This window comes from Lichenostomus cassidix, chromosome 1, assembly GCF_008360975.1.
Source record: "Lichenostomus cassidix isolate B80296 chromosome 1, HeHo_3.0, whole genome shotgun sequence".
Lineage (NCBI taxonomy): Eukaryota > Metazoa > Chordata > Aves > Passeriformes > Meliphagidae > Lichenostomus > Lichenostomus cassidix.
The window spans coordinates 11,441,346-11,461,164 of record NC_139479.1 but is presented as its reverse complement, the minus strand read 5'-3'; the positions used below and the strand labels follow the sequence as shown (position 1 = coordinate 11,461,164).

The window sequence follows — 19,819 nt, the reverse complement described above, 5'->3', positions numbered from 1 at the left end:
AGAACATCGAGTCCAACCTGTGACCAGACACGAACATGTCAACTAGACCAGGGCACTGAGTGCTACATCCAGCCTTTCCTTAAACACCTCCAGGGACAGTGACTCCACCACCTCCCTGGGCAGTCCATTCCAGTGTCTAATCACCCTTTCTGTGAAGGAATTTTTTTCTAACTGTCCTAGGCTGCAATATAGATGTATTTATTCTATTACCACCTCCACAAGCTGTTAAAGCAGCTGGGGCACTGGTTGTTATCTACCGCTGTTACTCACCCCTGATGACTGTTAATGGATCATCAAGAACCAACTGCATGACTCATGGAATTATCTCATCCTATTGGGAGATGCTCCACCCAGAGGGAGGAGCCAAGCATTCCCACCTGGATATAACCTGGCTTTAGAACTGCCCAAGGCAACCCTGTCTGCTGGATTGCCAGAGGATGAGAGCTACCACTGAACCTTCAGCTGGAGATCAGACCTTCCACAGGATCACTGCTTCAGCCTAACTTCTTCACTTGGACTGCTACCACCACCCTGACTAACAGGGTGTCAGGCTGTATCCAGCTCTGTCAGTGTTTTTTCTCATATTATTGCATTTATTTTTGATTTTCCTATTAAATTATAGTTCTGACTTGCGATCTCCTACTGGTTTGTTTCAAACTAATGCACTAATGTCCAACCTAAACCTCCCCTGGTCCAGTTAGAGATTGTGTTCTGTCACTGATTGCCTGGGAGTAGAAACTGACCCCAGTTGGCTACAGCCTCCTCCTAGGGAATTGTGGAGAGTGATAAGGTCTCCTCTGAGCCTTCTTTCCTCCAGGCTGAGCAAGCCCAGTCTCTACTGCTGCTCCTGGTAGGATTTGTGCTCAAGAACCTTCACCAGCTTCATTGTTCTTCTCTGGACATGAGCCAGCACTTCAATATCCTTCCAGAATTCAGGGGCCCAAAACTGGACACACACTTGAGGTGTGACCTTATTAGTGCAAAATACAGTGGGGCAAGTTACTTCCCTGGTCCTGCTGGCCACAGTATTGCTGATACAGCCCAGGATACCAAACTTGCTGCTTTTGGAAGCATAGCACCTCTTAAAGGATAAAAAATAACTAGATGATCATAAGCACAATCAGATTTTTCTTCTAAAATTGCTTAATTTCTTTCTTTAGTTAAAGGACAATTACTATGTTGCAGATAATGATGAAAATTTGCAACTCAAATTACTCAAGAATTAAGAATTGAATTGTATTCTGAATGTGCATACAGACTAAGAATAAAATGTGGAATAGAACACAATTCAATTTTGTTCTATTTATTTTGTGATTCTCAGATGATTGATTAATTTGTTGTTTCTCCTCCACCAGAGTTTCTCCTACCATAAATTCCCAGCTAACAAAAGGTGACTGGAGTGGGCACCATGCCACAGAATCTTCTGCAAGATACGTGCTGTAAATCAAGATGGGTGTCACTAGCTCACCACTGCATCTATTTTCAGTTGGCAAAGCTGGTCCCATTTCCTTTTAATAAACTAGAACTATGCAAAAACTTGATTGAGGACACATCAACTGGAGCTGCACACCACAGACATCGTCTGCAGTTATGCATCTGGACAGTTGTCTCAATACTTACAGCCCCTGGGAATGTTAATTTAAAATGCAGTCCTGAAATGGTGAAAATTATAACTCTCCTGTGGGAAATTATTACTGTTTCTACAGATATTGCAATGCATTTTGCAAGGGAGGACATGCCAGGTTGAATAAATGGGAAAGGAATTATGGTAGAATAGAAATATGATGAAAGTATAATTGTCAAAATCCATGGGGTTTGTTTTGGTTTGGTTTTGTTTTCATTTATCTGACCAAGATGGGTGGATGTGGTTTGCTTGTTTGTTTCCTGTCTTCCCCTAAGATTTGAGATGTGACCATCTGCAAAGTACAAATTTAAAACTGTGTCTTTATGCACTACTGCATATATTGGATACATTTCATTAAAGCTACTGTTCTTAGTTTATTGTACTCAAGCGTCATTTTTTATTATATTTCACTGACTATATAATTTTTTTAGCATAACTTTATTCAAAGTATGCCACAGATGATACAATCATTTAAAAGTTTGGCCAAATACTCTGCTGCCATAAGTATTTTGATGTTTTTGCTCAAGCACACAAGACACAAGAACTTTTTATATAGTAGAGGCAAATAGCCTAAGGCACCTTCTGAGGTAAGAGATAAATTAGACTATTCAAATAGTCCAGAATTAGAATAAGTATGGAAATTTAGTAACCCAGGGTCAACTTATCCATTGTTTTATCAGAGAGAAAGAGGGTAAATCATTTGTTAGGAAGAAAAATTAAATGTGCACATAGTTGACAAAATTGATAGTGAGATGGATTGTTATTAAAGTGATCCCTTTTAGCCCAATGACATCTTCTAAGGTATTAAATAGTTTAGAACTCCTTCTGAGATCAGGCTGATATAAAATATTCAACATCCCTCCACTTCATGCCAAAAATATTTCACTAAAATTAGAGTCAGACATATTTAAAATAATTGGTAATATCAGCTTTGCACAGGAAAGCAAAAGGGCTGGAAGATTTAATAATACTTTCATTGATCTTTGCATGAGAGTAATCCTCTTTGGAAATGAGGTTGCTAATGCAGGAATGAGCCTCCCTTTTTTCTGGGTGTACACAGATTAACAATCAAATGCTTCTTCACAAAGCATTTCCTGTAAAAGAGAAACCTAGGCACTGTGTATGAGAGAGGTAAAAAGAAGCTGATATCTGGTTAAAAAAAAAAAACCACCCAGGTATATCTGAATACTCAGGTGAACATGCCTATTCCATAAGCTTTTTTTTTTTTTTTAATGACACAGAAAAATTAGTTCTAACAAAGCTGGAACTCAAGAAACAGCTGAAGACTGTAATTTCTGAATGAACAAACTATTCAGGAAAAACAATTGAAATTAAATTTAAATTTCATTTAAAATAAAATGCCATTAAAAATTTGATATGCTATTTATTCGTTCATTTGATAAACAATTTGACACTTCCTACATGAATTCTTGAAGCTCTCAGAGATTGACATTGGCTTTTTCAGAAAATTAAAACTCATGAGATTCTGAATAGTGTTGAAAAGACATCAGACATTCAGTATTTCTTCAAGCACTATTTCTAAACCCTGCTAACACAGTGTATGACTATTTAAAATGTTGCCTTTGAAACAGTAAGTGTAATTTATGAACAAACAATGCATCTTGATCCGAGAAATGGCAGCACTTCATACACTTGCATGAAAACTTGCAGAAAAGCAATCTCAGAATCCAAAAGGTGCTATTGAATAATCACAGACACAGAATTAATTGAGCTGAAAGGCATCTTAAAGATCATTTATTCCAATCTCCCTGCCATTGACAGAGATACCTTCCCCTAGACCAGGGATCTCAAATCCCTGTAACCTGACCTTGAACACTTCCAGGGATGGGGCATCCACCACTTCTCTGGGTGACCTGCTCCAGTGTCTCACCACCCTTATAAATTAAGAATTTCTTCCTAACATCTAATCTTAACTTGCTCCCTTTAAGTTTAAAGCCATTTCCCACTGTCTTATCAGTACATGGCCTTGCAAACAGTCCCTCTTCAGACTTGGAAGATCCCTTAAGTTACTGGCAGGCTGCTAAAATGTGTCCCTGGAGCCTTCTCTTTTCTAGGCTGAACAGTCCCAGCTGTCTCAGGCATTTTTCATAGGAGAAGGGCTCCAGCCCCCAGATTATCTTCATAGGCCTTCTCTGGACTTGTTTCAGTAAGTCCACATCCTTTTATGTTGGGGATTCTAGTAATATTAAACAAACATAGCAGGAGTTCAATGGAACAGAGTTTTCAGGAGTCCAACAAGATTTGAGTTGAAATGAATGTGAATTTCCATGTATTTACTGCACAGTTTTTCCATCTACGGGCAAACACAATACAACATATCAAGGTCGGTATTTTGGAATGGAGTCTAAACTATATTTTAATCTTAACTCCTTGAGAGCTATAACTTCATACCTGTACTTAGGCCAAGAGTATCTCAGGAGCCTGAATACAGGAAGAAGTAATTTTGGTGTGAAACTTTTGGCTAGCAAAGTGAGAGATTGCAGGAAATTGAAATGAGAAGAAAACCAACCAACCAATCAAGAGAAAAACAAACAAAAAACCCCCCCAAACTAAACAACTAAACAGAACTTATGTATAAAGGTGAAAAGATAAAAATCATCCTCATTTCAGAAGAAACAGACTTCAGAAAAGATGTTGAGACAGCCTAAATCTGACCAAAGAAATAAGAAACTTTGTACTGGGAGAAGTTTAAAGGAAGAGAAAAGGGAACTTTCCACAGAGATTAAGTTCTCATATTGGCTATGGTTTAGTCATAGTGAATTTGGAATTTGGAGTTCATTACTCTCATTGAATATATATATTCTGAACTTTAAACAGACAGTTTTAATAGAGTTTAAAGTAACTCTTGGCATAAATAAATGGCAACATGAAATTTCAAGTAACAAGCAAACACTGAAAATATTCCAGCATTGTACAGCAAATGCAAAAACATCAGTAACAATAAGGTAAAAATTCCTGAGGTAGAAGGTGGGGTGGGAGGAGGGGAAACATGAAAGAAAACCAATGCCTACTGGAGCTAAGGAAAACCAGAAAGTATTTTCAGAGGGAGTAAAATCAAATGGAAAGTTGTTTTGTTAGACAGCTAGCAACTTGCAGATCATAAATTGAAAGAAGTAAAGCAAAAATCTCTTGCTTGTAGTAAGAGTTGAATGAAAAAGTGAGTATACCTCCATTGTGGTTTACATTATGAATTAAATAGGAAGCTCAGAGTACATATGACGGAAATGCCCATTAGGAAAATGTTAAACAACTATCCTTCATTCAAGTTGGGAAATGGACTCTGTCCCAGTTGAACCAGTATTGTTCCAAAATTTATTCCATTTTTTTAAAGACTTTATATTATCGTTATCTAAAATATCTAGAATGAATAGGAATTAGTTCCAAGTTAAACATAGACAAAACAATAAAGTATTTAATTTCAAAATCTGTGGAGTTTTAAAACATTATTTCACTCTATAAAGAATCTGTTTTATAATGTTGGTGTGGGTTTTATTGTAACTTCTTGTTAGACAATTTGGATGTACTCTGATCAGGTATCTTAAGGACCTATTAAAATTTGCCATCTGTAGTCTTCAGAGACACATGTTCAATAGTTATAGACTTGGGTATTGCTGTCTCAAAAATGCCAGTAACTCAAATATGTAGCTAATACAATGATGATAGTGATATTATTAGAGACATGTTGCTTAGTTTGGGGTTTTATAACTTTTGTAATTGCAGACCTGCACAACTGTATCTCAGTTGTTATTAATACATATGTAACATTTTAAAAAACAATCAGAAAAGTTTGAAAATAGTGATTGAAAAGCTAGGAATAAAGTTTGGGATGTCAGATTTAAGAAAATCAATTTATTCTGACTACTTGAGAGAATATTTGAAGGTGACTTCTCTGTGAAAATTATGTCTAATAGTGAGAAAAAATTTCAGCCTTGGTGACAAATGCCTAAAAATATCTGGACATTGAAATCAGATTAATCAGTCTAGAAAATAAGGCTTATTATCTTCTCAGCACAGGCAATTTTCTTTACAGCCATGTTATTGGGGTGTCTGCTAATTATGACAGTTTAAGTTGGCATGATTTTTTTAACTACATCTTTCCAGTATATACATATATGATGCAGCCCAGCAGTGAGCTATTTATCTTCAGTTCACCAGCAGTAATACCATTGTCTTTAGCACATGTACTTATTTCCTTAATTTAATATTTGTCACACGTAATAAATTATTAAAAATAAAGCTGCTCTGTCACTCCCCTCCTCAGCTGGACATGGATTAAAAAATATATTGAAAGACTCATACATCTAGATAAGGATGGGCAGAGATCACTCACCAGTTACTGTCATGGGCAAAACAGACCTTACTTAGAGATATTAAATGAATGTATTACCAACCAAAATTAGAACAAGATAATGAGAAGTAAAACAAGTCTTATAACACCTTCCCCCACCTCTCCCTCCTTCTCTATTCTACACCATAGCCTGCAGGGGAATATCTCCCCTGGGTGCCTGGGCCCTCCTTGCTGACTGACCTTGGTGTCTGCAGAGTTGATTCCCTCGTATATTCTCACTCCATTCTTCTCTGGATGCAATTACTTCTGCACAATAACTTTTTCACCTTCTCAAATATGTTATCACAGAGGTGTTACCACCATTTCTGGGCCAGCCTTGGCCAGCAGTGGGTCCATCTTGGATCCATAGGCTTTGGCTCTGTCACACATCTGATGAAGCCTTTGGCAGCTGCTTACAGAAACCACCCCTGCCGTCCCCCTCCTGGTACCAAAAACTTGCCACACAAACCCAATGCACAATGTAGGAATAAAATTAATGTTTGGATTAGAAGAAAATGACAGTTTTGCTGCTGGCTACCTTGAAAGGCTTTCTCTCCAGGAGCAGCATAGACATGATCTGTGCAGATCACCAACTGGAATAATCATGCACAACTTATCTCATTGCTTCCTTCTCTCTTCTGGTGCCTTTTAAGTTTTAAACACTTTAGTCTCCCCTGTGCTTCAGAAGATAATATTTTAATCTTTTAAAGGCTTTGATTTACTCTATATTATCATGGATAGCATTGTTATGAGATAAAGAATTCATTGCCATACACACGAAGTAGGGCAGAGGTTTGAGGGTGACCTGTCCCAGCTACAGGAAGTGATCAGCCCCATGGCCAGGGTGGACACCCAATTCCATCAGGCTAGAGAAAGGCTTGCAGGTACCTTTGGGATTTAGAGTGGAGAGGGAACGAGGGAAATAGAAGAACAAGGGAGTGAAAGATAGTCGTGTAAGCAGGAGCTGGTTACGGTGCTTGAACAGTCGTGCCCTGTGCCTGCTCTGTCATTTCTTCCCATTAAACATTAAAACATTTCTTCTCCTTCTGACATTTCAGTCTGTCATTTCTTCTCATTAAACTTCCTTTCTGACCATTTTTCTGGGTGAGTGGCTCTCTTCTCGTTTTTTACAAGATTGTGGGAATTTCTGAGTGAAAGCAGCCAGAGTAGTGCCAGAGCTCACAGGGTCTGTCTGCGATAGGTCACCACAGCAGTGTGTGAGGGTGCAACACCTAGCTAGTCTCATTCCTAGAGAGGAACAATTCCCAAAAGAAATTGAGATAATTTGCCATCAATCATTCAGGTTGATGAAAAATTGTTGATTGTTATGTATAGATTCAGTGTTTTGCTGAATTAGGGCCTGCAAGAGAAATGGCTCATGTTTTAAAAAATGCCCTTGATGGAAATAAGAGACAAGTATTTGTATTGCCTGCATAAGTTATCAGGCATGGTACAGATGGTGAGGGACTTTGCACTGCAGATGGGAATGATTCAGAAGATGATAAAAGTGCTAAATCCAAACCCTTACTCCATCACTGTCTAGGGATAGACATTGTTACAGGAAAGTTTACATATAAAGTTTACTTTCAGCAAATATGCATACTTGTGGGAGTGAAAGTTAGAGGACAAGAAAACGCAAGCTTTTCCAATGGTAATGGGGATCTTCTTGGTGCTAAAATAATAAGTAAGTTATACATAGTATACAGTTCTTGAGATGTTGTGAAGATGATAATATCAGCAAATGGAACTGCTTTGGGTAACTGTAACCTCAGCAGTGAGTAGTTTAAGGACATCAGGATGAAACTCTACTCAAATTACTAACATGTAAAATCTCCACAACCTGTATTGTGTTGGACAAATCTGCAAGCTAAACACAAAGGTATTATACAGGCATTTCTATGGCAACAGTTACAGAGTATAAAACAATGCTCTAAACAACTAGAAAATTAATACCATCACTTACCTTCAGTTTATCAACTGTTTGATTCCAGTGGCAGTTTATATGAAGGAAAACAATCATATTTCATGCCAGGCATATCTTCTTAGAAGGCCTGCTATTGAAAATAGCAATACAATTATCTACTGTGTCTTTTCTTTTTCTAAAATCATAACAGAATACCTACACAGAGAAGGGAAATATTCTTCTTTCTTAGGTCTTTTCTTAGCCAATTCATACAGCTGACCTAAGAGAGCTAGAAAATCATAGTTAAAAAAACTTTTCTTAATTTCCTTTTTTAAACTTTTTTTACCAGCTGTATTGTAATATTGCTAAATGTCAGAAAGTTGAAATGACCATTCTGACTAGTGAAGCTGAAAAACATGCCAAATATCTAAAGAGTCAGGAAGTACATATGGCAAATTATTAAGAGTTATGTACTCTGCATGGCAATAATAAGAGTATATTTTCACTATTTTCCTTGAAAATGGAAACATAATGTGTCTTAGAATTTCTGGTTTATGTATAGTTTAAAATTTCCTCAGGTTTTAGTTGATAATTTGTTATGTGCATGAGTCTACATTCAGAAAAGGTAACACATTTCATTTTCTAGGAATAGATTTGCAGTTTTCTATGATAGTATTCATGTCTAGACTAGGATTTTCCCAAGTTTCTCACAAGGCAAAGGATTCAACACTGCCCTGGTTTTGGCTTGGGTAGACTTTATGCTCTTCACAGTGGCTGGTAAGGGGCTGTGCATTGGATTTGTGCCGAACACAGGGTTGATAATACAGAGATGTTTTTGTTATTGCTGAGCAGGGTTTACACAGAGCCAAGGCCTTTTCTGCTTCTCCTACTGCCACGCTGGCAAGGGGGCTGGGAGGAGACACAGCTGGGATAGGTGACCCCAAAGTGACCACAGGGACATTCCAGACCATGGGACATCATGTTCCGTATTTGAAGTGGGGGGAAGAAAGAGCAAGGAGGGGATGTTTGGAGTGATGGAATTTGTCTTCCCAGGTAAATCTTAAATATGATGGGACCCTGCTCTCCTGGGATGGTTGAATATCTGCCTGCCCTTGGGAAGCAGTGAATTAATTCCTTGTTTTTTGCTTTTGAGCACAGCTTTTGCTTTCCTTATCAAATTGCCTTTATATCAACCCACAAGTTTCCCAAGTTTTCCTTTGACCGTTCTGATTCTCTCCCTGATCCTGCTGGATGGGAGTGAGCAAGCAGCTGTGTGGGGCTTGGTTGCTGGCTGGGGTTAAACCCCAACAAACACCATGAAGTGCATCTTAGGAAACTTCTGTGCTATTATGGATAAAAATGTTCTGTAGTCAAAACTAGCAGTTCTTATGGTAGAATGTCTCCTAGTATTTTTTGGCAAGTGGTATTTTCTCTGTCAAGTTGTACAGAACTTCTGCTGCACAAATGTCTATTTCTTTCTATGAGCAAGGAGATATCTCTAAAGTTTATTAGCTCTGGCTCGTATAATTCATCTCATTTTGAATTATTGAGAAGTGAAAACTAGATATACAAGCAGACAATTAAGATAACAAGAAAAGTTCAGCAATATTTTCTTAGAAGCAAATTGTTTTCTATTTGTGGAGATACTTAGAAATCTCTTAAGACAGGAGTTTATATAATCAAACTGGCTACTTACACAGGCCTAAGTGTATTTACCACTTACTCTTATTTAAAGTGCTTTGAAATATTCAGCAAAAAGCATAGAAAATAGTCCTATGAAGTGAAGACACCATTCACAGCACAGAACTGTAAAAAAGTGGTGTGTAAGGTCAGTTGATGGGCAGAAATCTAAAGAGGCCTTAAAAACCTTCTGTTTGGGCATCCTGCCCATGCAAACTATGTACAAAGTTTTACATAGTCAAGATACAGAGGGTAATTCAAGAACCACATTGTTTCAGATAGATTTCAAATACCTTTTAGTTTCAGGCTCTTGAAACTTACAGATAGGTATAGGTGGAAGCCAAAACTTGCGTTAGATTCCTATTAGATCCTGTTCTTGTAAGCCCATGGCTGTAGTGGTGGATGATACCATCTCGAGAACTGCTGGAGAGCCAAGTGATTCCAGTACAACAGGGTTTCACTGGTGGGAAACTTCCTAGTCCGAGTAACATGATAAGTCCCTCCCCAAATTATGTAAATCCCCCTGGCTGTAACCTAACCTCTGACTCCATCCCTCCCTTCTCCCCATTGGTTGTGGTGTTCCCCCCGCCTCCTCTCCCCTGACCCCAGGTGATCCCTATATCTAGGGACACCTGGGGTCTCGTCTTTCACGCTGGAACCCTTTGGAATAAACATCCGGAACATCTAGCTGATTGAGCCTCTGGATTCTTTGTCTCTGGTAACGCATGAGCTATCCAGCTCTCTGGGTGAGTGAGAATCTGTGCCTTACACCGGCACGGGTGTGAGAAGGGTCTTTCTGTACAGCACCAGCGCAGTGCTGGCTGGAGTGATCTCTCGATAGCCTCAGAGATACTTTCGGTAAACGCAGAGGCCTGTTCCACCCCTCCCCACCCACTGCGTTACATGGCGACCCATGACTGCATAAAGCAAAACTGTAAACGGCTCTTTTGTGTTCCTACCCATAAACACCTTATGAGAAGGCACTGAGTAGCAGAATAAATGAGCTTGCACAGAGCTGTGCCAGGCAGGTCTGCAGGATTGCCTCACTGGAGATATCCAAGACCCATGGATAACTCATTGGTGAATTAGCAGTTGCTAAGAGCCCACTCTAAGTCAAGGGCTTTTCAATGCCTCATGCTCAGCCAGTGAGGGGTGGCATAAGCTGCTGGGGGGAAGGAGCATGGGCAGGACACCTGACCCAAACTAGAATATTCCACACCACAGAATATCATGCTCAATCTATCAACAGGGGGAAGATGGCTGGGAGGGGGTGACTGCTGCTGGAGGACTGGCTGAGCGTTGGTCAGTCGTTGGTGAGCAATTGTATTGGGCATCACTTGTTTTTCTTGGATTTTAGTCCTTCCCCTTTTAATTACAATTATCATTTATCATATAATAATAGTAATTATCATTATAATTATATTTTACTTCATTTCAACTGTTAAACTGCTCTAATTTCAACCCATGAGTTTTCACTTTTATTTCCAATTCTCCTCCCCATCCCACCAGGACTGGGAGTGACTGAGTGGCTGTGTGGTACCTAGTTGCTGGCTGGGGTTAAACAACAAGGTAGTTGGCACTCTTTGGTGCAGGTTCACACTGCTGGGTCATGATCAGCTTTGATGTTTATCTGGGTTTTGTTGGCAAAACTAACTCTTAGTCAGAGTGTCTTGCCTTGTACTAGTGAATGAGGTTATTTGTCCTACAGGGCTCTGCATTGTTCTTTTCTTGTACTTTTTGTACAAGCTTTTTCATTTCTTTTTTTAAAATTTATTTATTGTTGAGGTCACTTTAGGTAGCAATGAACCACATTCCCTCTTCTGATATGTGCTGTGAGCTGGCTGAGGGTGCCCACCATTCTACCATCCAGGTTGCTAACAGTATTAGCTGCAATACTTATCCATGAAGTGGCTGTCATTTGCACATTGAACCAATGATGATAACAAGATTTCAACCTGAGAGTTTAGCGAGTTTTGCACACAGTTATGTGCCTTTATTTCATCCAGTTGAATATGTGAACACTAGTGAAGACCATGCTGAAGGCCTAGCTAAAGGCCTTTTTTGGTACAGAGTTCTCAGTCAGGACCTGTGGCAAAGAAGCTTATGTAGATAATCATGACCCTGACAGTTTTTTACTGGAATTGATCTTTATAAAATTATGTATCTATATCGTGTACAGACCAGCTTCAGTGTGGAAAATAAATAGAAAACGTATACAAGGATTCTCACAATGATAAAAATTAATATTTCCAATATCATGAAGTGCACAAGAACCTCTTGTTCATAGCTATACTAAATTATTATTTAAGAAGGAACATACTTGACTATACAAAGCAAAAATAGAAGTCTTATTATGCTACTTTTCTTCCAGCAGTGATTCAAAGCTAGAATATACGTTGATAGTCTGCCATTGGAAATGTCATCAGTCAAAAACATTCTCAAAGGGTTAGAGACAACAATTTTGTATCTATTCTGCAACACTGCAGTAATGAAAAACAGAGAGAACGGAAGAGAATATATATTTCCATAAAAAATGTTTAAGACATTAAGTGTTAAGTACATAGCCCACATCTTTCCTCTGTAATCACATTGTATTTTATGTCTGCTACATGAAAAACAGAGTGGCAAATGCGCTAAATGTCTTTATATTCCAAGTAGGTAAATGGCCTGCTTTGCAAGTGAAAATGAGTGTTCATGCTTCACTTACTACAAAATACTATGCCAGTAGAAAATGAAAGAGGAAATGAAACAGAAAAAGAATAAATATAGAGAAAATGCATAGAGTTTATGTTGATGACATAGTCCTGCTAGTCCACATTAACACTATCTTTACAACTGACAGCTTAGTAGAAGTAATCACATTATTAAATAATATTTCATTGTGTACAACACATATTGTCAATGAAACTTTCAATTTTCATTTCTAAATAAATTCGGGCCCCTCTTTAGACTACTGCAAACCCTACATTTTCATTCAAGTAGCCTGGATACATGGAAAAAATACAAAATGGTTGAACCTGAGCCTAGAATAAATAGGAGACAAAATCTGGGAGGTTTTTTTTTGTTTGTTTGTTTTAAAAAAACCCGAATCTTCTGAGGATACATTAATCATAGAGAGTAGATATAAATCATGGTCATCTACAGGTCATCTTTGCATTGTTTCTCATTGAAAAATAAATTAATACTTTGCAATAAAATACCTAGGAAGAGTTTTGACATAACTCACTCAAATAGCCTGACTCAAGACAAGAAAGATTGCACTGGCATGAAAAGGGTTGGTAAAGCCTGACATTTTCTCCAAATGGTGTTTGTGACAGCCAAAGAAAGATAAACCATTAGAAACAGCAAAAAGGCTTCCACAACATCACATAAGAGCAAATAAAGTCGGGACAGATAAATAGAAGAACTTGTCTGCTAAATCTGAAAAAGAAGAAAAACAATAAATCAACAAACTACAACCAGCAGGTTAGAGTCAGACTGAAATTTGATTGCGGTACATATCAAGTAAGACTGCACATCATAATCTGTATTTAGAATCCAATTTAAAAGCTGGCATGAAATCAAACTCGAAAAACATATGATATCTTTGACTATGAAAATCTCTTAAGGATTTTCTTTTTTAATATAGAGAGCAACAAATGAGCTAGGAAACTTAGCAGCTGAAACACTCAAATGCATTTGTCTGTGTTCCAGACTGCCACTGAGAAAACAGAATCTACAAAGCTTATCCCTCGTCTACGTGTGTGTAACTCAAGCAGTATCAGAAATTCTTCAGAAGACCTTTTCAGACCTTACAAAGGGATATACAGAATGGAGACAAATTAGACACCTTGTAAAAGACAGCTGGCACAAGGCATTACATAAAAACTAATGGAAAACACTTTTTCTGCCTTCCAAGTGAACATGCAATAAGGCGAATTCTGAAATGTCACTTTCTCAACAGCGTGGAAACCATTTGCATTGATTCTACAATAGACTGAGAACATCTAAAAGCATTTAGTGTTTTGATGATTGTCAGAGGATTTTATAGCAAAATGTTTTATCACCTGTTTGATCAGTGGATAGGTCCCTCAAATTCACCATGGCAAATAGCTCTAATTGGCAAATTCAGAACAAAGTTTATAAAAAAACTGAGTTCAACTGAACTAAGAAAAATCAGAGCATTTTTGTGGTTGGGTCAATGGTCTAGGAGTGGAAAGAATTTCTGATCTGTTAGGTTTCCTTCTTTGACCTTACCAAATTTACTCAGACTAAATCCATGCAAGGGTACAACTTAAGCATCAAAAGCTTAAATTCTCAAAAATTCTGCTTATTTGATGGCCAAAGACAGAAGAATTTAACATAAAACACACTTGTGTATGAAAATTATTCCCTTTTACCTTTAGATACACTCAGAAGTGTCTCAGCCCAGAGAACATTTGAGCTGTTTTAGGTACTTAATTTAGGGAGTCAAAAAAATGCTGAGGATGACAATACAAAACAAAACAGGAGCTTGTGAAGTGTTAGGAATGAGCAACAATGCAATATGGGAGATACATAGACTTATGTTAAACAAGGACTACACCACATGAAATTAATGTGTGTGCCATATAACATTTTACTTATATTACCCATTCAGTAGATAGAAGTCAGTATGGGCAATAGCATTAAATAATTAATATTTGTCTAGAAAAAATAAATGAGGTACATATACTGAACACTCTCATCTCTGAAGGCAATTAGGGAATTCACATACAGCAAAGCGGAATGGTCTTGTGTGAGGAGTCTTTGTGCCACCACATTACTATAAATAACATCAAAAGTTAAAGGTATTTCCAAAGACACACTGTAGAAAAGCAGGAAGCAAGACCCAATCATCCAGTCTGCTTCTGTTTCAGAGCCTTGAACTCCCCAACTTTATTTTACCTTCACAAGGAATCTGCTGCCTGTATGACACACTCATAATATCAAGTTCTTAGCATATCTATTAATCAGTGTCAGTTTTTACTGGGAAAACTTATCTATGTGTACCATGAATCATCATGATCAGAAAATATTCTAACAACCCTCACTATTAAGCAAGATTTAAAGTTATATATAAGTTATATATATATGTGTGTGTATATATAAATATATACATCTCACATATATATATATCTTGCATATGTATGCACATATATAGAGATAGGTACGGAATGTCAAGCAGATCAATGATAATTAATTTGTAGTCTACGAAATTATATCCATCTACCTCAGGCAATCAAAGATTTCTTTAATAATTGCACTGGAACCTGTTTTTCAAGCAATTAGAATTTAGTTGCCAGCAAATATCTTAGATTAAAAGAAATGGCATTTTAAAATTACATGAATGAAAATTAAATGGAAATTAACACTACCGTTGTCTAATAGGCAATCAGAAACACAGGAAGATATTAATTCCCAGGACTACTGGAATAAGTTTAGTTCTGTATTTCCCAAGTTTTTCAGTAATTCAAAGTGATATTGTGGGAGTGATCTCATTAGCAGGAGTCCCAGTGTCTTCGGTGGGAATTCTACATGTCTTGTACCTAGGGAGGTCAGTCTATGGGACAAAATGTTTCTTGTCAATTCCTAGATTGGTGTACAAACCAGAGAATGGACACAAAACCTTTTTCATTCTGATGTTATTTGCTGCTGGGGACTTATAATCCTCTCAGTCAATGTTGGAAATCTATAATGTGCTGCAATATGTTATCGACTGGTAATTGAGCTTGAGTATTATTTATTGATATTAAACTTGACAGTCAAAAGGATAAGCCTCAGATATTATGTTAAATACTTTCCCAAAGGATGCTTTGAATATTTTTTTAAAAGTTTAATGTACCATTAATGTCAGTGCAGCAGACATAAATTTAAAAAAAAATCCTAATGAAAATTGGGTGGGTTTAGATAATTCCCCAGTGGATTTATCATCTTAGAAAAGTGATGTTCTAAGGCATTTTGATGACTCAAGGGATCATCAACAAAATACAGTTCCTCTCGTATTTTGGGTTCCTATCCATTTCATATTAGTGCCTGAAGTTAGAACACAATGACTATTTAAGGTCCATAAGTACTGAGCAGTCTCCTTGGCCCCATTCTGAAAAAAAATATATCCCCTGCAAAGAGGAGAGGTATTAGAAATTTAGGAGTTAGTCTGTGCTCTGAATGAACTATAGTGTTCTGAGGACAAATCTGATTGACAGGAAATAGTCACGTGAGAAGGCAATTTGGTTTTCCCAGGCTTTAGTTCCTCTAGATAGCAATTGTTCTGCTGCAGGATTTTATTATGAACTAAATTAATTCTGATATTAGATGGACTGATGTTCATTAAGCTTTTACATTTCTATAATCTCCAGTTAGGAGTTAGAATGTGTATGTAAAAAAGGCAAAACACTATACATGCTATAGAAACAAAGGAAGTTATTTCCTGCTTTTAGAGGAGCTGAATATTTTACATCATGCTGAACACTTAAGCACATGGCTAACTGTGAACTCAAAAGAATCAGTCACACACTTAGAAGTTAAGCTGTGAGAAAACATTTCCATTGGTGTAGTGAAGAAAATAAGTAATACACAAAGATTTAAAGGAGAAAAAATTCAAAGTCCTCTATAGATAAGATTTAGATTTTTTTAATAGATATAGATTTTCATTATGTTAAAGATCAAGTAAGGAATCCAGCAGTCCCAGGTAGTGGGAGCTGGTTATAAAGGACCTGACATAGAGCAATGCTTACCCAGCCTTTGATTATAGCTGTGTATGATGATTCAAATTAAAGTATTCAGCCAATTATAAATGTATTTCATTTGTGAACTCAAAGTGTCTGACTTCACTTTTGGAGAACAGGACAGGAAGTGAAAGAAGGAAACACAGGAGAAAGCATTTGCAGGAATATGAATAGTAAAAGAGGATAAATAATAATTTTTCAGTTAAAGCCATATAGAAAATGAAATGCCAGATCAGGTTAAGCTGTTAGACCTTAGGGCAGCAATATGAGAGAAACCACAATGTTTCTTAGAATGAAGTTCATTGAAGTTTGATTTTGGGTACACATCTAGGACATAATACTTCACAAGAAAGTGTTACAGCTCAGGAAAAGCAAGAAATTAATTCAAAAGATGATAAATAACACTGAAAAATGTTACCTTAGTTTCCATAGTTTCTCAGTAATAAATTGTCAGAAATCAAATTTTATTTCTTCTGCTGTGTTAGCAGAATGACTAGTGTTGGACACTTATGTGTCCAGCTGAACACAATACCTTTTGCTAGGAGCTAATAATTAACATTCTGAGTCTCCTAAAATTTTAACTGTGATTTGTACCAGTCGCCACCAAATCCATATTTTTTCTATTAAATAAATTTCTGACTATATCCTTCTTTCTGATAATATGTAAAAAAAATGCAGATGTAATTTGTAGATGGTCTGTGTCTCCCACCTTAGAAAAAGAAGCTTTTCTTTCTATTGGTTTAGAGGATAAATATTGACCTATAAAGAGTTAATTAAACAACACCTTTCTTGCTGGGAAAAGAAAGTCTCTTTCAAAATGCCAGTATGACTTTCCCCAAACATGTGCATCAACATAACTCCTCTGAAAGTGACTGACAAACCTGATCTCAGGAAAAGACTTTCAGGCAGTTTTTGAGAACATAAAAACAACCCACAAGCAAACCAACCAACCAAAAACAACCCAGAAACTATAACTCACATGTTTATGAATCATCTGAAGCATTCTGTTCACCTGTTTCATTTAATTTATTTAATTTCTTAACTCTCAGCAAACAAGTATGCCTCAATAGGTGCTTAAGCTTGATCTAGCAGGCTAACATTGACACTACTTGAGCACTGATGGAAGAGATTTATGCCATGATAAATTTAAATACCAAATAAAATTTAAAACTCTGCCTCAGCATGGAAGGAAGTAGACCAAGTGTCTGTTGTGATTAGGTGGATTGAGAGTGATGGTTAACTTGAAATCTGCTCAGGGACTGAAAGCAAAATCTAACTACTTATGAATTTATAGTGCAACTTGGAGAGATAAGAGATTGTCAGTACCAGTCTCAAGCAGCAAAGTTCTGAAAGCTGGGGGAATGCATTTTTTTCAAAGGGCTCATTTTTGAGGACATTTGTCACATGTTTTAATACTCAGAAAGTGGAATTCTTTTATATTCTACTTAGCTTGGTGGAGAATGGGGACACTAACAAGGGACAGGAAAGACAGTTCCAAGATGAGCACTGCACAAATATCCCACTATCAAATTTCATGGTACTCTTCATTTGTTTCACATGTGATAAGCACAAGAATTGACAAGAAAATATGAAGACACCCACTAAACTGCTGCTCAGAGATGCATTGTTGAATTGTTAATATAACACCAAAACCAGAGAGAAATCAGAAAGAAATATTTTCTCTGTAATATATGCAATACAATATTAATTATACTTACTGTGTCACCATAATATTTTCCCTAGGACTCCACCTCTGAGTAGCACCCCCAGAACAACTAAGTTTTATCAAAAACTGCAACACAAATAATGAGCTAAATCAAGACTTAAAAAAACCCCTCTTTAATTAGCTAAAGCACAACAGCAAGTGCTGAATACTTCTATTGATAATATTCATGGTTTCCTTTACAGCTACCTTAGGTCTGTGTGAAAGATATTTACTGCCATAAAAATTCAAACAATTATTGTAAGACCCAAGTGATTGCAGAGTCCAGACAACACCCCGAGGGAGAATTCCAGGGGGAAGTGGGAGGGAGGCTGGTGTCACTTCCCTTGGTGTCACTTCCCTTGATGGACTGATGTCTGAACCATTCCTGGATTTGTAAGGAGAGAAGGCTCCAGAAGTCTGAGACCTTCATCATGAGATGCTAATGTCTTCATGTCCTCTCATTGCAACTCCAGTCAGTGTGAGGATACCTCTCTTCATATTCTGCTGACTGGGATTTCTGTGCTCTGGTAACCATTGAGAGGTGTTTTGTTTTGTTTTGTTTTGTTTTGTTTTGTTTTGTTTTGTTTTTTTCCAGGACAAATACATAAAAACAGCTGTCTCAGTAGCAAGATATTTCCAAAATACAGGCTAAATGAGGATACCTTTTTTTAGACTGTTGGTAACATTTTTTTTATTTACTCTTCATTCAACCTGTCAGTGCTCTCTTAGCTTCATTAGAGAAAGTGGTTACACCATTACCTTTCTGAAAACAATATCCCACTGTTTCTCTCTGGACAGAATAATGCCTCACCTGATGAGAAGAGACAGGTTAAATGAAGATACTGGTCCTGTTTTGAGGGTTTAGAGAGAGTCTGGATTCATAATTGGTAATATATCCCCACACAGATAGGGCACACTGTCAACATCCCACTTCATAGCCTCCAAGCTTTGCTCAGTCCAAGGCAGACATTTATTTCCATCTTTTTATCATCAAATATGGTCACAACCATACACATTCCTGTGCTATAGACAGGCAGTCTTATGACTCAGATTGACATAATTCTGTTCTGCACCTTCCTTACTAGTAATGAGATCATTGGCCCAGCTGTTTGCAGGTACTATGTTCACCTTTTAGAGGCAGAGTGAGAAATTCAGTGTAAATTATTCAAGCTCTTTTTTTTAAATATATAAAAAATATTGATTGATTACTGGCAGATCACAGACCCCCTTCACACCTGTATACTGACTATATCTCCAATCCAAGTTGAGGTAATCTTTGCATTTCTAAGTAGCTATTTCTTTTTATGAATTGTTGACATCTTGTCTTATATTTCACCATTTTTCAGGGTAGCCTTTTCACCTCTTACTGCTTTCTCTATTGTTCTATTTTTTTTCATGTCACTCTGTCTCTTGTTCTTCCTTTTCCCTTCCATTTAGTTTTTTTGCTACACTTTTTTATTAGCTTGAAGAACTTTAAAAATTTTGTTTCTCTCCCCTTCACATATATTTTCATTTCTTTGTATTATTTCTTGTTTGTGATAGTCTAGATGGTGACAGACAACATTGGCATTACATTAATGGCTGTGCAGAAGTATGCTAATATAAAATTTGTGTTCAGTGTCTAGACTATTTCCTTACAAAGACAGCATTTAAAGAAGGTATTTATTAGAAAGTTTGTCTTTACTCTTCCTATTGTAAATAGCATGATGCAGGAATCTCAAGGCAAACCATCTTACTGATACATAAATTACCATGTATTTTTCTTTAACTAGAAATGGCCTGAATTCAATTCATGGTCCTTAAATATGAAATGATCCCACTAGAAGTCCAGATG

The 19,819-nt window shown here is 37.1% G+C and overlaps 1 long non-coding RNA gene across 1 annotated transcript; it reads left to right on the top strand.

Moving 5' to 3' along the window:
• The first annotated feature begins 370 nt into the window (after positions 1-370).
• LOC146444192 (uncharacterized) lies at positions 371-2,006 on the top strand. Its single transcript, XR_014854897.1, has 2 exons — positions 371-565; positions 1,356-2,006. It is a non-coding gene; the product is annotated as an uncharacterized LOC146444192 (long non-coding RNA).
• Positions 2,007-19,819: the final 17,813 nt, after the last annotated feature.